Raw genomic sequence first — 15,155 nt, 5'->3', positions numbered from 1 at the left:
ATGGCGTTACTCATAGCGTTACCGTCACAACTACTCAAGAAGCTGCATAACGCGGGGAATATTTCACGATTGCCGACAGAAACGATCGTCTCTATCCGCTGAACATGAAAGTCGTTGAAGGCATGGACAAGAATCGTTGATGACGAAATCGGTCGGTCGCGGAGACAGGAACAGGGCTTGGCACAGCGCACATCGACGTCCGAGCATCGATAAAGCTCTCGCTTAACCTCGGCCTGTCTGAGCGCATTACTTAGAATGACTGGCAACCTGCCAGAACGGGGTTATGCGCTTGCCCGGTAAACGCGTGTGTAATGACGGGTTTCGGGACGTGGCACGAACCAACGCAACAGCGCGGCGCCCTCAATGATGGCTTCGCTCCACCCAACGGCCCAACGTTGCTCAGGGATCTCTGCCGTTTCGTGTCGGATCAGTCCGACGGGCCGAAATTGGCGGCCGCCACGCCGCGAGATTCGAAATAATGACCGGTATCGCGGTGATGCGCCGATTGCTCCAACTGCTGGATCGAAACGGCACGGTAACGTGCGCGCTGGCTCCAACGAAACCCGTCCGAAACAAAACGAATACGTCACGTAGTACGTAGCTCGTGTTACGTACGTACGTGATTTTAAATTGTTCGTGATCACTGCTGCAGGCTGAGATAATTTCATTGGCCGTAAGCAACGATTTGAAATAAAGTTTGTAGAACATGAAATAGGATTTTACATCTTGGGATTTATTATCATAAGTACATGTATGCAAGATGTATTAATCATATGAAGAAAACAAGAATTCCAATTACTAGATTTTATAATATTGCGTAAATATTAGATTAACCTGAAAGAACCGATATGATAAACAAAAACGGACATTGAACACGAACCGTCCAAACATTTCGCGAATTAAAAAATTTGTGTAACATCGGTATGGGCGGACGCATCGGATATTTTACGAGGTGCAGAGAAACAAGTCCTGTCACAAGGGGCCCGTTCTGCGTTTTCGGCTCCCTCCGGATACCTCGATTGTAGACGAGACTTCAGCACGGGTTTCCTCTTTCTTCATGGCCTGTTAGCTCCGTTCCATTCTGCCTCTCACCACAGCTTCGCCTCCTCTTCACCCGCCCCACTCCATCGCCCATCGCGTTTCTTCGAGCCCATTTCACCTTCGGGGTCCGCGGCCTCGTTCCCGGATCCCCATTGTCCGCGCCGCGTTTTAAGATGCCGCCGCTGGCTTTAATGAAAATTTTAATTACCCAATCCTGTCCGGGCCCTTGTTCCCCTTGCTCCGTAGTTGTAAAACGCTCGTAGACAGCCTGACCAATTACTCTCCTGTGCAAACAACATTAAAAACTCATGCCGTGTCACCCTCGTGTTTGAGGGAGATCACGCCAGTGTACACGCGACTGAATTACGCTCGATTTCCGAGGAAACGCGAAACTACTAAGTGTGTCGCACGTTTGAACGATTTTCCAGCTGATCCGCACTCAGTCGAATCTTGAATGATGGATCGAGAGTTGGAAGCGCAACGTCACCTTGCTACTTTTTTCGTGCCGATTTTAATCAGATTGTAACGGTTCAAGCAAAGAACGTTTCCTTTTTGCAAGAGTCAGTTAATTAAAATTGATCGGATATCTCTTAGATGTTATATGCACATTTTTTGACACCAAAAATTTTCAAATATTAAATAAAATCTTGAAATAAGAATAAATCGGGATAATGAAAATCCAGTTAATAAATAAATAAGAATAATGAAAGAAGGCAATAAAAAGATCGTTTGATTTGTGGTTCACCCATTTATTTATATTTCTTTTACAAAAAGATGGGTCACTACCTATAATGACAATAAAGTTAGGTAACAGATACAAGAAAGCATTCACCTTATAAAAAAAGTACAATAAGACATTTACCAAATGCAATCGTGTTGCTTTTGAGTATTTCAATTTAGGAAGCTGTCTCTCGGGTCAGGCAGATAATTTAGAAATTCCGGTTAGGATTCACCACAAAGCAATGTCACAACATTAAAGTTACTGGACAGTTTTATCGTCATCATATTTCTTTTTGAAACGTTGCAACCAGGACGTATACAGTATATTCTTCACCGGCATCTCGCGTTCGCTAGAGAATAGTATACAGGCGCCATTAGAATCCTCATCAAGGCTGGGATTCTTATGTTGTTTATTCTCGGTACACGTGACAGGTGTCTCGGCGCCATCGTACTGTGACCTCGGACCACCTGGTCCCCTTAGAGTGCCCACTGGTCCGCTGGATTCTGTGCCACTGCCACCGCCTCCCTTATTCGGAGGCTTTTTGGTGAACTTGAAGAAATCACTTCTTTTCTGCTTAGCCAAGTCGGCACTCACTTTCCTCTCCTCGTTAACGTTCAGCAGTTTTGACAGACTATCTGGATGCTTTGGTGGACGCAAAATGGTTCCTTCGAACGGCGCCATGCCAGTTCGACTTTTATTCTTTTCCAACTCGGTTATGTCGGTAGCGGATATCTTCAAAGATGAATCATCGGGTTTAGTGGTTTTGGTACTGACTTTAGCATTCGCTTCAGTATCGCTTTTAGTCGACTTCTGCAGATCGATTTTTGATACATTATTGAGTTTCTTCGTTTTGTCTGCCGCTCTGGATGATACAGGAATCGTTCCTTCTAACGGGGCCTTGCCTGGTTTCGCGGGCTTCAAAACAGTTTTCGCTTCCTTCCTTTCAAGATTTTTGGAAGTTCCGGAAGAGACGGTCTTCGGTCTTTCCAAGCGTGAAGACTTGACAGTACCCTCGCTCGATTTTTGTGAAGCCTTGACAGACTGATTAGAAGAATTTTCGCCTAAAAGAACGTTGGCTGTATTCGGTCGCTTAGGAACTGGTTTGCTACTGACACTGGAAGTTTGTTTCGGGTTTGAAATACTCGGTTTGGATTCGAAAATCGACGAAGTACCGCTCTTGTTAGCTACCAAATTACTTTTCTCTGTCTTAGCAGCATTTTTTTGCTCGACTGTCTCCGTGACAGGTTTTCCGGTTTGAAGCTGCTTCGCCTGAGTTTCGTTGTTGGCTTTCGTCTCGTACTTTACATTAATGGTCGTGACACCAATTTCTTTCTTCACCGACGATATCTTCTCCGGCTCGACGATTTTCGGCTGTTCCACCGTATTCTTCGGCTCCGTCAACATCTGTTTCTTCGTCGACGAAACTTTCTCCGGTTCGACGATTTTGTCTTGAGACGATGAGGTAGGTTCTCTTTCGGGTGCCTTAGCGGGATTGCCGGTTGGGATTTTTGGGATCTGCCTGACCTTCATCGATGGCCTCCTCGACGGCACGATTACACCGAAGTCGATCAACGTGCCGTCTTTTCTCTTCTCGATTGGTTTCATCGACTTCAATATTTCCTTGATTCGATCGTCCACGTCGACAGCTTTGCTCGGCAAACTCTTCTTAGTTGTAACATCTCTTTCGGGCTGTTTTCCCTCTTTGCCAGCGGTCGTTGCAAGTTTGCTAGTGGGTGACGTTGGTTTTGCTGAAACATCGGCAGATTTGTTAACATCGCCCTTCAACTCGTTCTCCTCTTTGAGTAACGTGTTTGAATTTTGCACATTTGTTTGCCCAATTTGCGACTCAGGACCATGAACCACTGACCTCTCTATCTTCGTACTTTCCGTCTCGAGCTTCTGGCTCTCCACCTTTTGGGCAGTTTTCGGCTGACCTTCAGCGATCGGTTTCTCAGTCGATTCAAACTTCTTTTCCACGTTCACTCTTTGCGGCTCCAAGGGAACGTATTTAATGACTTTCGGCGGATGCGCTGCAACGTATGGAGCTTCGTTCTTTGCTCTTGGAGACACTTTCCTACCATGGAGGCTGCTCCTAACGCGATATTTCGTTTTTTTTGTTGTTCTATTGCCCTGTTTCGATGGCCACTGCGAACATCTAACTCGAGCTATGCTCGCTGTATCAGGTTGGACATTCTTTGAACTACTCTCGACTGCTGCCTGAGCAGCCTGATTATCAGCCGACTCCTCAACTTTCTGAATTTTACTAATTTCGGTATCCTGTTTCTGAACTGGCGCAGTTTCGGTATGTAACTTCTGTTCCACTTTTTGTGACGCGCTGGAAACGTGTTCTTTGGTCTGTTCGATCTCCTGCGATGCGTTTGAAGGCTGTCCAAGTTGCTGTGCGTTCGATTGCTTGGGTTGCTTCAGAATTATTGTTTCACTTTGGAATGGCTCCAAATTCTTCGGAAGATTTTCCTTCTTCCTAATTTTCGTGAAAGATGCGTCGGATGACCACCAGGGAATTATAGTCGTGGCAACTCGATTGTCCGAATCAGTTCTATTCTGCTTGTTGGTTTGCTCTGTGGCGCTCGTGCTTATCCTGATTACAGGGTCACTGGGTTTTGTGGTTTGTGAGGGACTGAGCGTTTTCAGAACGGTTTCATCGGTCCGTACGGAAGTGTGAGTGTTGCTCCTGGAAAAAGTACCCATTCGTTTAGTTCCCGCCATGTTCTCTGCCTCTTTAGCGTTCGTTACGCTCGACGATCCCGTGTTCATCTTCGACGCCTCGTTTATCAACGTCTCTTCCTTCGATACGGCTATGTTCGCTGGTTCAGATTGTATTGAGTCCGCGTTGAAAAAATTGTGCGTCCTCGGAGGTCTGGTGGGCACCGGAGGCGCACGAGGCACGGGCGGCGTCTTAGGTTGTGTAGGTTGCGACGGCGGAGTCATGTGCGGAGTTTCAGTCTTTATTTCCGCACCTCTCGGCTGTTGAAACCGTGGCTCGTTGAATTTCGCGGCTATCTGGAGATTCAGCACGGGTTTAGCAGTGGCCGCGATGTTCGATCTCGCCTGTGTGGCCGCCAAGCTGGCGCCGTTTTTTGACGGGATCCTGATCTCCACCTTGTCCATCGAGCTGACCACGTCCAGTTTGTCAGATCTGGCAACAATGCTCTTCAATTCCGACACCGGTTTGCCGTTGATGGAAAACTCGAGCTGCTTCACTGGCACCGTGGTCTCGCTGATGGATATCTGCATCGTACCGAAATCTGAACGCGGGTTTTGATTCGCGGTCGCGCTGCTAGTTGGATTCTTCTTCGAGGAAATCACGACCGAGAGCTGTTCGCTGTTGTTAGACCCGGCCGTTCTCGTCGTCTGCTCGTCGTAGTTGATGGATACGATGGACTCGTTCTGCGATGGTGTCATTCTCAGTTCGATCTGCGGTTCCTTCGATGAGCCTGCTGACACTTTCGTCGGCGTCTGTGACGAACTGTACGGAGATGAGTTCGAGGATACCGAATCACGTTTCATGTACCCCGTGATAGAATTCGACGATTTCTCGTTCGCCATGAATGTAAAAGGTAGGTCCTCGTTCTCGTTCGCTACCGACAACGTAGTTTTCGCGTTTTCATTCGTTTTCCTTTCCACGATGCTTTTCTTGTGAGCTTGGACCACCCTGTCCAGCCATTGGGCACGTTCCTTCACCGACTGCAGCATCCAGCTGTCGTTCGTCTTGGTCTCGGACGTCTCGATCTTCGAGGTGATTCGTTTCAGATCTTTTATTACGTCGTCCACTTTGGTCATCCAGTTATCTCGTTCCTGCATTTCCATTTGGTTGCTTATTCGTTCGGAAATACCACTATTTTTGGTACCGGTTATACTATCCATCTTATCAACGCTCTTCGAGTCGAGGAGAATTTCATCCAGTTTCGTCGACACGTTGCGTTTGTGTATCAGATGAGTAGGTGCTAACATGTCGGGAGTGAGATTCAACGTATCGCTGTACTTCTCCATCACCGTCGCGTACGACAAATACGTCCTCTCGAATTCGTTGTATTTCTCTTCGATGTTATTGATCAAGCTCCCACCGTCGTATTGGCAATTATATTTGGGTGCTGCCTCACTGCTAAACTTAGCATCTTGATTGAACACGTTGAAGCCAGTGGAGCAAATGTTCCCATTCTTGTTTCCCTTGTGTTTATTCTTCCACTTCGTAGAAACTGTGGTCGCGGTGGTGGTACTAAAGGGACTCCTGCGTATCCCGTTGATCACGCAGTTGAAGCCATCTTTCTGATTCCCCATACCGTCCGTACCGTAAATCGCTTCGTTGTAACTGGCTATCAGCTGCGCGTACGATCGTGGCTCTTTCCCTACCAACTTCCCGAGCTCGTCGATCCTTTGCTTCGGCTCCACCAGCTTGTCCACGTTCTTCACGATGCAGCGTCTACCGATCGGTGGTTTCTTAGCCGAGCATATCGTGTTACGACGCTTGTGAGTAGAAGGCACTGAATAGATCGTCTCCACTGAGGGTTTTCTAGATTGCGTCTGTACGGATACCGTCCCATTCTTCAAGTGTTCGGAACGATGGAGATTCCTAGAATCGTTCTCCTTTTTGACTCGATAGAGCAAGCCCCGTGCGGACTTCGACACGTGAACCTCCGTTTGGTGGTATTTCCTGTTCACTCTTTCTGCACGTTTCTCGCTTATTATTGCTCCATCTTTGAAAGTAAGTTCGTTTTAATTGTAATACACAATAAGATTTGATCTGCACCGATCTCGAACAAAATAATTTTTTTAAAGACGGAATTTGGCATTCTTTAAGAGAAGGAAATTATCAAACAGGTAATTTAGAAATTATTTTGTTCGTAGTGCTGTTAAAATTTTGAAAGTATTCTCGAAGGTAAATTGTTTAGACGGGGTCTTACGGGATGGAATGCGACGGACGTTGATACCCAATACGTATTTTAAACGGTTCATTATATATATTTGTTTTAAACAATTTCCACTTTTTAAATATACAGGATCGAGACAAGCTATTCCATAAATGTACTTCTACTCCTATAATTTTGAGGAGGAACCAAAGGCGAGGATTAAAGATGTTCCAAATCTTCCTACCACGCACGACGTACCATGTCAGTCGGGTTACAAAATATCATGTTAAACAAACGAATTTTTAATCTCGAATCGTTTTGAATCGCTTCAGGTCGCAAGTTAATCATTCATCAATCAATCATTCGTACACGCATACCCCGCGTCTCAAATATCACGAGTTCAATTTCGTGACCAAGACAGTCGTGATTAAATCGATTCTGGCGATCCACTCAGTTTTTAAATCTCGTCACGAAGTCAACTGCATTCTTTAAACTATCTACATGCTTGCTGCTGGCAGCTTCTTTGTGCGATTGCATGGTGCAAGTAAATCTTGAAAAATGACACCGGCGGTGCTTTGAACTCGACGAAACCTCGCGGGTAGAAATCGTTGGATAAGGATCTTCGAGATCGTTGCCGCAGCGTGCCACGTTGCGGCGTGACTTTAACGCCGGCATCTTCGACGCTGCACAATGCAACGAACCCCGACGTCCCGCTCTTATCTTCGCAATCTTTCCTCTCTTCGGTCTCGCCATTATTACGAGAGATTTGCTTAAAACACTTTGAATTGATTTCACGCGATGGACATTCAACTTAAATTAAAGTAAATTTAAGAAACAAAACGTGGTAAACATTAAAGAATAACAAATAATTAAACAAATAAAATAACTTAATATGATTCAAATTTCATTTTTTGTGTGTGAAAAATAATAAAATACGTAAACTTCTGCAGTATTTACGTTACTTAAGTATTTCGGCTACACGCGTAAAAGTGACAACTTTCTGCAGCTCCTGCGAAACAATTCACAAATTATACAAGCGACGTAGACGGTTCAGGACTCTCGTATTTGTAACGGAACGTTTACTGAAAGTTATCGCAAAGTCAACTGATTCACGTGTTGACGCAAAAATTCACTGGGACGTTATGCATTTGCACTTCTCCGCTTAAAAAGCGTATTAAAAATTCTTCCAGAATATCACTGTAACTTGTACGACAAGATATTATACATGCTTCAGTATTATAATTTTTTTATTAACACGACTATATAATATAATATATAACATAATAACAAATTAGTTTCTTCACTGGAAACGCGTATTTGTTTCTCTGTACGAAGGCAGTAATTTTCGTTTCAATTGAAGTTTCTAAATGTATGATGCATTCGGGAAGGTGAAAGGCATTGATTAGCCCCTCGGTGTAACCTCGCGATCTTTCACGAACTCGAGACGGCGTTCGCGCCTCCGCTGATGCTATCGGATAGTTACCAGTAATTTGTTATAGCGACCCGAAGGCACACCATTCGTTAGAAAACATTAACAATACACTCGAATGATCGTGGAACTTAACAGAGAAAGTAATCCAAGAATTTTATTTTCTAAAGGTGTTCCAGCAGAAAGGTGTTTTCTAAATCAAACATTAACGTTTTCTGTTTACATGAAATATATATCTCTCTTATCGATAAGTACAAAATGTATGCAAGATCGTGATAAATATCAAATCATTTTATTCCCAAATTGCATTATTAGGCATCTACTCATAAATAATTAAGTAATCCGTGAAATGCTACTTACAAATAAAATTTTTAATTCAATTGCACATGAAAAGAGAATCAGAAGTTAGAGTAATTTGTTTTAATATACATGATAAAATATGTAATTAGTTATTCTGAGTTAAAGTAAGCGATTAATAATCGGAACGACGAAATTGCCTAATGGTCGGAGGAAACGGACAATCGTCTTACGCGCGAACGTGCATTAATTAACATATCTTCATAAAAAGCCCCGCACTAAAAAAGGGAGTAAGTTGCACGCCTCACGTGCGACGAAATAATAATAATTACATACTTTCATTACTCGTGCTACTTTACAAACCGGGTAATCATTTTGGACCTCGGGTCCTTCCCCACAGGTGGCCAGAACGATTGCTCATTTGACTAATTACTGACCTCGGTTTCTCTGTTCCCCCATGATTCTTCATGGATTACCTTCCGTTTAAAGCCACCCAGTCCTTATTTTATATACTTTGTGTTCCTATCATAACTGATTGATGTAGTGAGAAATTTATTTTTTTTATTGAGATATATTATTACTGATAATATACTTCATAGAGGTTACCGTTGCGTTGGATACGTTGTACTTTTTACACTATTGGATATTTTTCTTTAATCTAGATCGTGTAGAATAAATAACTCTTGCCTAAGAATTTCTTCGCCTAAGCACTCGGTGCATCGATTGCAACTATAGATTCGCGTGTCGATCATCCGTTATGGTGGAGAAGTAGAGAAGTAAAGGGAAACGGGATTCTTTTTGGTCGAAGGTGCAGGTCGGTTTCGTGAGTGGCCACAGTTCTCGGAAACTCGAAAGTCTTCCAGCGAGATTGACCGGTTCTCAGTTAGATTCGCGGTGGCAGATACGTGCAACACGAAGAGCCACGTTTCGCCGTGAGCAGTTCGCAGTCACGATCTGGAGCTCCGCTCACGAGGTGCAGAGGTCGGATCGGAGGTACGCGACGCGAAAAGAGAGAACTTCGCTTCGTGGCTTGAAATTCCATCGTGGTGCATAGCCAGCCAACCACTCGGTCGGGCAACGTCTTCTTCCTGGAAAGAACCGAGCTCCGCGATCGTGAGCGCCGATCCACGAGAAGAGGATTTCCAGACCTTCCTTTTCTTCTCCCTTTCCTGACTTTCCTCTCGGCAACGTCGCACCGCCTCGTGCCACAGCTCGAGCCATAGGAAATCGTCACGAAGTCACGAATGTTATTAGCAAACCGCGGATCCAATTCGCTGCAACTGGAAGCTTCGATCAGCTCAAGGAACGTTTCTCGTTTTCCTCGAGCGCAGCTGGTTTGGTTCTCGGGCCGCGGATACCTTTAGTTGCTAATTATCCCGGACGATTACTGTAACTTATATTTATCTGCGCATGTATTTAATAGTGAATATTCGTTTGTAACTTGTTAAATATCGAAATACTAGTAGAAGAGATCTGATCATGGAAGACCCCTGTCATGTAATATCTATAAAAACTCGTCTGAGAAATTTTTTTTACTCTGCGATGGCATATCACGAAAATCTCAAATATGCGAAGTCATAAATCTCAGTTATCCAGTATAAAGCGCACGTGGCGCAATTGCTCTGTGGGTGACACACATTTGCATCGAAAAGCAACGTGGCCCGTTGTATCGCGATGCAAGGAAAAAAGAAGGTCGGAGTCCCGGGGTCCGGTCGGGGTTCCGATCGTGCAATCCCTTGCTACGAGGGCCATAGAAGATAAAATGTTGTGCCATATACGGGCCAGTGGGAAAGTGAGCCAGTACAGAGAAGAGCGATCGGGCCGGTGGGACCAGCACGGCGGCTCGCTCTCAATTGGTTAAGCAGAGGCCGTTTTTGCCCCGGACGAACACAGGCGAATGGACACCGGCGATTGTGCCGTGTTCTAAATCAAAGTTCGCGAGCGAGCGGATGCCACGAAACGACGCGTAAAGGATAGAGCGAGAGAAAAAGAGAGAATCTCATGATCCCAGATCCCAGCGATCCACAGAGGAGACAGATCGCGCGTACCCCTCTAGGTATCTCGAATTGGACATCCTCGAGATGCCTCAAACTATCCTCGTTACTCCGAAAGCATCGAAATAGCGCTCACGTCCTTCGTTACCGTTACTTATTCTCCCTCCTGTCCTTCCTTTAGCATGGTCCCACTCTCCGTTCACCTTCTTCTTCCCCTTTTTCTCGGTCTGGTTCCTTATTCTTCTTCATCATCTTCGTCGCCGTCTGTTATTCGCATCTCCTTAATTTTTTTCAACCTGTTCTTCTGGACCGAATGCTCCCTCTTTCTCGGTCAATTATCGCTGAGTTCTCCAGGCTTGATTGACGATCGATTCGGCTCCCTTTGACCGGTGCAATCAATTTCGTCGCACTCTTAGGTGGGGTCCCTGGTGTCGCGCTTCGCTCAATCTCCGATCTCTCTCCTTCTACGATTTTTCATACGTCCCGTCAACAACTACGTCCGAGAACATTTTCGTCTCTCTACTCCGTTCCACAGCTCCCTATCGCGGTATCTTCTATCCTGTTATCATGAATTCGTAATCAGACTTTCTTGCAGCGGCAACCGATAGCCCATCCACGATAGAGAAGCGCTGACGAAAGGGCTGACGACGCGACGTAGGGAGACGGAGAGTTATACCGTTAACTCCGGCACGTACGGAGAAATTCTAACGCGGCAGAAGTCGCGGTTGTATTTCATCCGTGGCAGTTTTCTGCCTTTTCTTCTTTGTTTCCTACGGAGCGAGAGGCCAGGCGCGGCGCGGCGTGTGTCCCGCGCGATACCTCGTTACGATAAATCACGCTCACGATATGCCCGCGAAGAAATATTACGCGCGGGTAAACAACGTTAATTTATGTTAATCGCTCGGACCCGTACTTTACGCTCGTTTATTGCCACGACTCGCGCCGCGGGCCCAGTCCGCTCGACATTTCGACAAACGTTCGCTGTACTCACCCGCCCGTCGCGTCGTCGAGGTCCATTTTTAGGGCCTATGACATTGCTTGGGTATTTTACAGTAAATTCGAAGTAGAGGAGGAAGTAGAAGTCCTATTAGTAAAATTCTCTTGTTCTATCTAATAAATTCAATCCAATTAAACTAATGTTCGTGCAACCACGTTCACTTCCTTCAAAACTCCTGTTTATCTCGCACGTGCCACGACTTTCAATACACGAGCCAACTTCTCCTAAACTGACTAAAGGCAATGACCGTGTGCTTAATCACAATATCGAGGTCGCACTTCCTGGTGGCTCACGGTGATCCCCGTCGGCTATTTCATCGGTGTCTCCGTCGTCAACATCCCCCGTGACCATTGTACGGACGTTACACAGCCTTGGAGACCGGGGGAGAGAGAGCGAGTGTCGAAGCGTTCACCCGCATACAAATTGATCCTTTTTGCCGGTGCTGCGTTGCGTCTGGGGCGGCAGTGAGCGTGTTCGGCGTGGTCGGGGCCACTGAAAAACCGGCCCGGACACGGGTACCGAGGGGGTTTGTCGCGTTTTGTGGAAACAATCAGCAGGTTGTCGCGAAACAAGGATATGAATGCATAAGCAGCGCAGTTAACACGGTTGCTCGCCGTGTTCCCCGGCCCTTTTTTTGCCACGGTTCCTCTCCCTCAAAAGACGCCGCTTTTATGCTCCCAAGGTTGGCCCAAACGGTCAGGGGGGAGGTGAGGACCGGGCTCTGTAGATAAAGGAGGATGCTCGAGGAGCAGCCTCGAAGGAACATAGGTGGACGACTTGCGTCGATAAATACAACAGACGTCGACCGTATGCCGGGATCTGGCCAAGCGGTCCCAGCTTGCCTCGCCACGATTCTTCTTCTTTTTCTTCTTCTTTCCCTTTCTTCCTTCCCTCCGGATTTTTTTCTCTCGTCGTCATTTTGCGAACTCCGCTCCGGCATCCGTGGCACTCCGCGTTCGACCAAGTTTCTCTGGAAGATTCTTTTCTTCGCGGTTCTCCACTCCGAGAGAAAATTCCAGGTTTTTTACCGTGAACGCGACTTCCTTCATCCCCTCACCGTCTGCTCGGTTGAATTATTAAACTTTGTTCTCGCATTTTCACCGCCTACGGGTTATCCGGTTTGTTATCAACTGGGTTAGTCATCCAACAGGCTGGATCTATTTGTCTATATGTATGTAGTACGATGGATGGCGATAATGATAATCGAAAGAGGGTTGAACAATTGGCAATGAAAGTTGAATCTAGTCAGAGGAGATTGGTGATCTAATCAGGGTTCCTGGACGATTCACATTTCGATGACAATGCAATTTGCACGATACGAGCGTAATGTGAGTGACGAAACGGTTTATTTACCTCGTGATATCTTTATTTTGGCGAGTCTATGAACCGCGCCTCTTAATCTCCTCCTCACGGTTGACGTTAATAAAACCGTGCTGAACGATATCAGTCTGCAAACAGGCGACATCGTGAGTGTGCGATACGTCAGCCTTTCGTTTATTGAGTCTTGGCTTATGTCATACAAGATACAATTATTTGTCCAAGAAACAGCATTATTTTGTATTAATTAAAATTGCAGTTACACGTAACTTTCAAATAAAAATGAGCCTATAATCTCATATAAATGTGACGTGTATGTTCTATGTATGTAATTAAGAATTATTAAAAAATCTTGTAGCAGTCATTGATGTATGAGGCGTAGAACTTGCATTACGTGCACGACAACATACTGTCTCTTTTGTTTTCAAAAATAGTCCGAGTGCGTTCTACGTTCTCTAACGACCAGTTAAACCACTTTAGTTATTGCCAGCCGGGAGAACAGAAACATGAAAATTCGGTGCGCGTATATCAAAGCCTTTTCTCTTGCAAGTAATTACAAGAGAAAGGGCCGCGATATCATGATACACTGGCACGTGAGCGTTTCCATTCGCCCGGCGCGATACGCAATACAAGCGCGGATCGAGGCTCCGGGGACAAGCTAACGAGATCGCGCCGGACACACCCCACCGATTAGTCACCGCGAAAAGGAACGACGCGTCAATTCAGGCAATGCAACAATGATAAATGTACCTTCGTTCGATTCGACCGATGAGCAAAAGAAAAAAAAAGGAGGAAATCGATTTTTGATTCTGTCGATGTCGATCGATGATAATGGCCAAGCAAAATCGACGATCGAAGATAAATAATACAATTTTTTGTAATTTATAATTTAATCCTTAACGTAACGTCATTGCGGAACGTACAGTCCATCAGTGAAAGGCTGAATGGATTGCAAAGACGCTGAAAACTTTCGTTTAAAACCTTTCGACTCGGTTGCGAGCCAGGCATGAATCTTCGGAGCACAGGCCTTCTAGCAGCATAATTACGAAACTTTCTCTTCCTTGTTCGAACTTTGACAAGGAGCTCGTCGTTACGAGAACGCGTTTCATTCTCTGTTGAGTTTCTAGCTCTCGTCGCTAATGAGACAATCCAACTTGTCCTGAACCACGTTACCCTTTCGACGTTGCAATAAGAATACGAGAATACCTCGAATAACTACTTTACTTTTTGAATGGCCCCAATCGAAGGAGATGATTTTAAAAAAGAATCAACAAATTTATCCAATATGCTTTAATTAAAAAATAATATTGCTTAATTAGCTTCTAAAATTTTGAAGAGTGCTTTGTTAATGTAACACCCAATAATTTTTAAAATTTGAATGCTTTGTTATTGTTTCTATTTGAGAGCCCTTACAACCCTAGCAGTTAGAGGAAAAAAGTGGTAGAGAAATTTTTGGCTCAGACTTTCACCCTTTTCACACCCTCAAAGAAAAATCGTGCATTCTGGGACATCCTATACATACCTATTTCACTACGTCGCAGACTGAAACAGTTGAGTTTCAACGAGCCATTAATCCAAATGCGCTCGAATTCATTAATGATTGCGACAAAATGCGCAATTAGCGGCTAACACTGTGTCCGTCTATTAACCACGGAGCGAGCCCGCCGACCGGAACCATCGGCAGTACACAGAACCGGTTCGTTCAACGTGATTTGTCCACACGATTTTTGCCAAAATAAACACAAGTTGGCAACCACATCGTATTGCCGTGAAGTAGCAGAATAGATATTTTCAAAGGACTAAGATAATGTTACATTGTTGAGTGAACGCGTGTGGAAATCCTTAATCATTTCCATGTGATATACATTGACACGGTTATTTCGCAATATAACAGAATATGTAGATAAACGTTTTCAGCTCGTAATGATATTTGCACTATAAAAGATTTATGGTGTTCTAGTTTATAATTGTAATCTGTTTTGAAATCATTAAAATACAAACACTTCGATCTCAAATCCAAATTAATATAACTTTTCTATTATCTACTTCATCGAAAGAGTCGATGCATTCGAATCACATATTTAGAATCAAGTCACGAGGCCAGAATTACCTCTCGTTTTTGAGATCACTCGCCAATGAATATTAATTATTCACGGCACTACCCTAGGTCACGTCGTTGTCGTTACCGTCGTGTTTCGAGCTTCGAAGGCGTCCCACGTCTTTCTCACCGGGTAGACAGCCTGGTACCTTGACGACAGTTGCATCCATGGAAGGAAGAGAGTTAGAAAAGGGAAGGCCGACGCGACGCGAAGAGGCTCGTGCAAGAAACGACGAGCAAGGCAATAAGCGGGGACGAAGCGCGAGGAATGCTCGACAATTACGATCGACACGTCCGCTCGTTCGAGTCTCTGAGCCGCAGCTGTAGACGGTCAGCAAACGATCGTAATTAATAGACGAGCGAGCGAACGAGCAGGGAAGGGGCGAGGGCGAG

At 45.1% G+C, this 15,155-nt stretch overlaps 1 protein-coding gene across 4 annotated transcripts in view; it reads left to right on the top strand.

Annotated features, from left to right (window-relative positions):
• Positions 1–15,155, top strand: part of Egfr (epidermal growth factor receptor) — a 145,638-nt gene that overhangs the window by 104,255 nt on the left and 26,228 nt on the right. The window lies entirely within an intron of this gene.

This window comes from Ceratina calcarata, unplaced genomic scaffold, assembly GCF_001652005.2.
Source record: "Ceratina calcarata isolate Rehan_Ccalc_2016 unplaced genomic scaffold, ASM165200v1 scaffold162, whole genome shotgun sequence".
Classification (NCBI taxonomy): domain Eukaryota; kingdom Metazoa; phylum Arthropoda; class Insecta; order Hymenoptera; family Apidae; genus Ceratina; species Ceratina calcarata.
The sequence above is the reverse complement of the archived record's forward strand: the minus strand, read 5'-3'. Positions and strand labels throughout refer to the sequence as shown.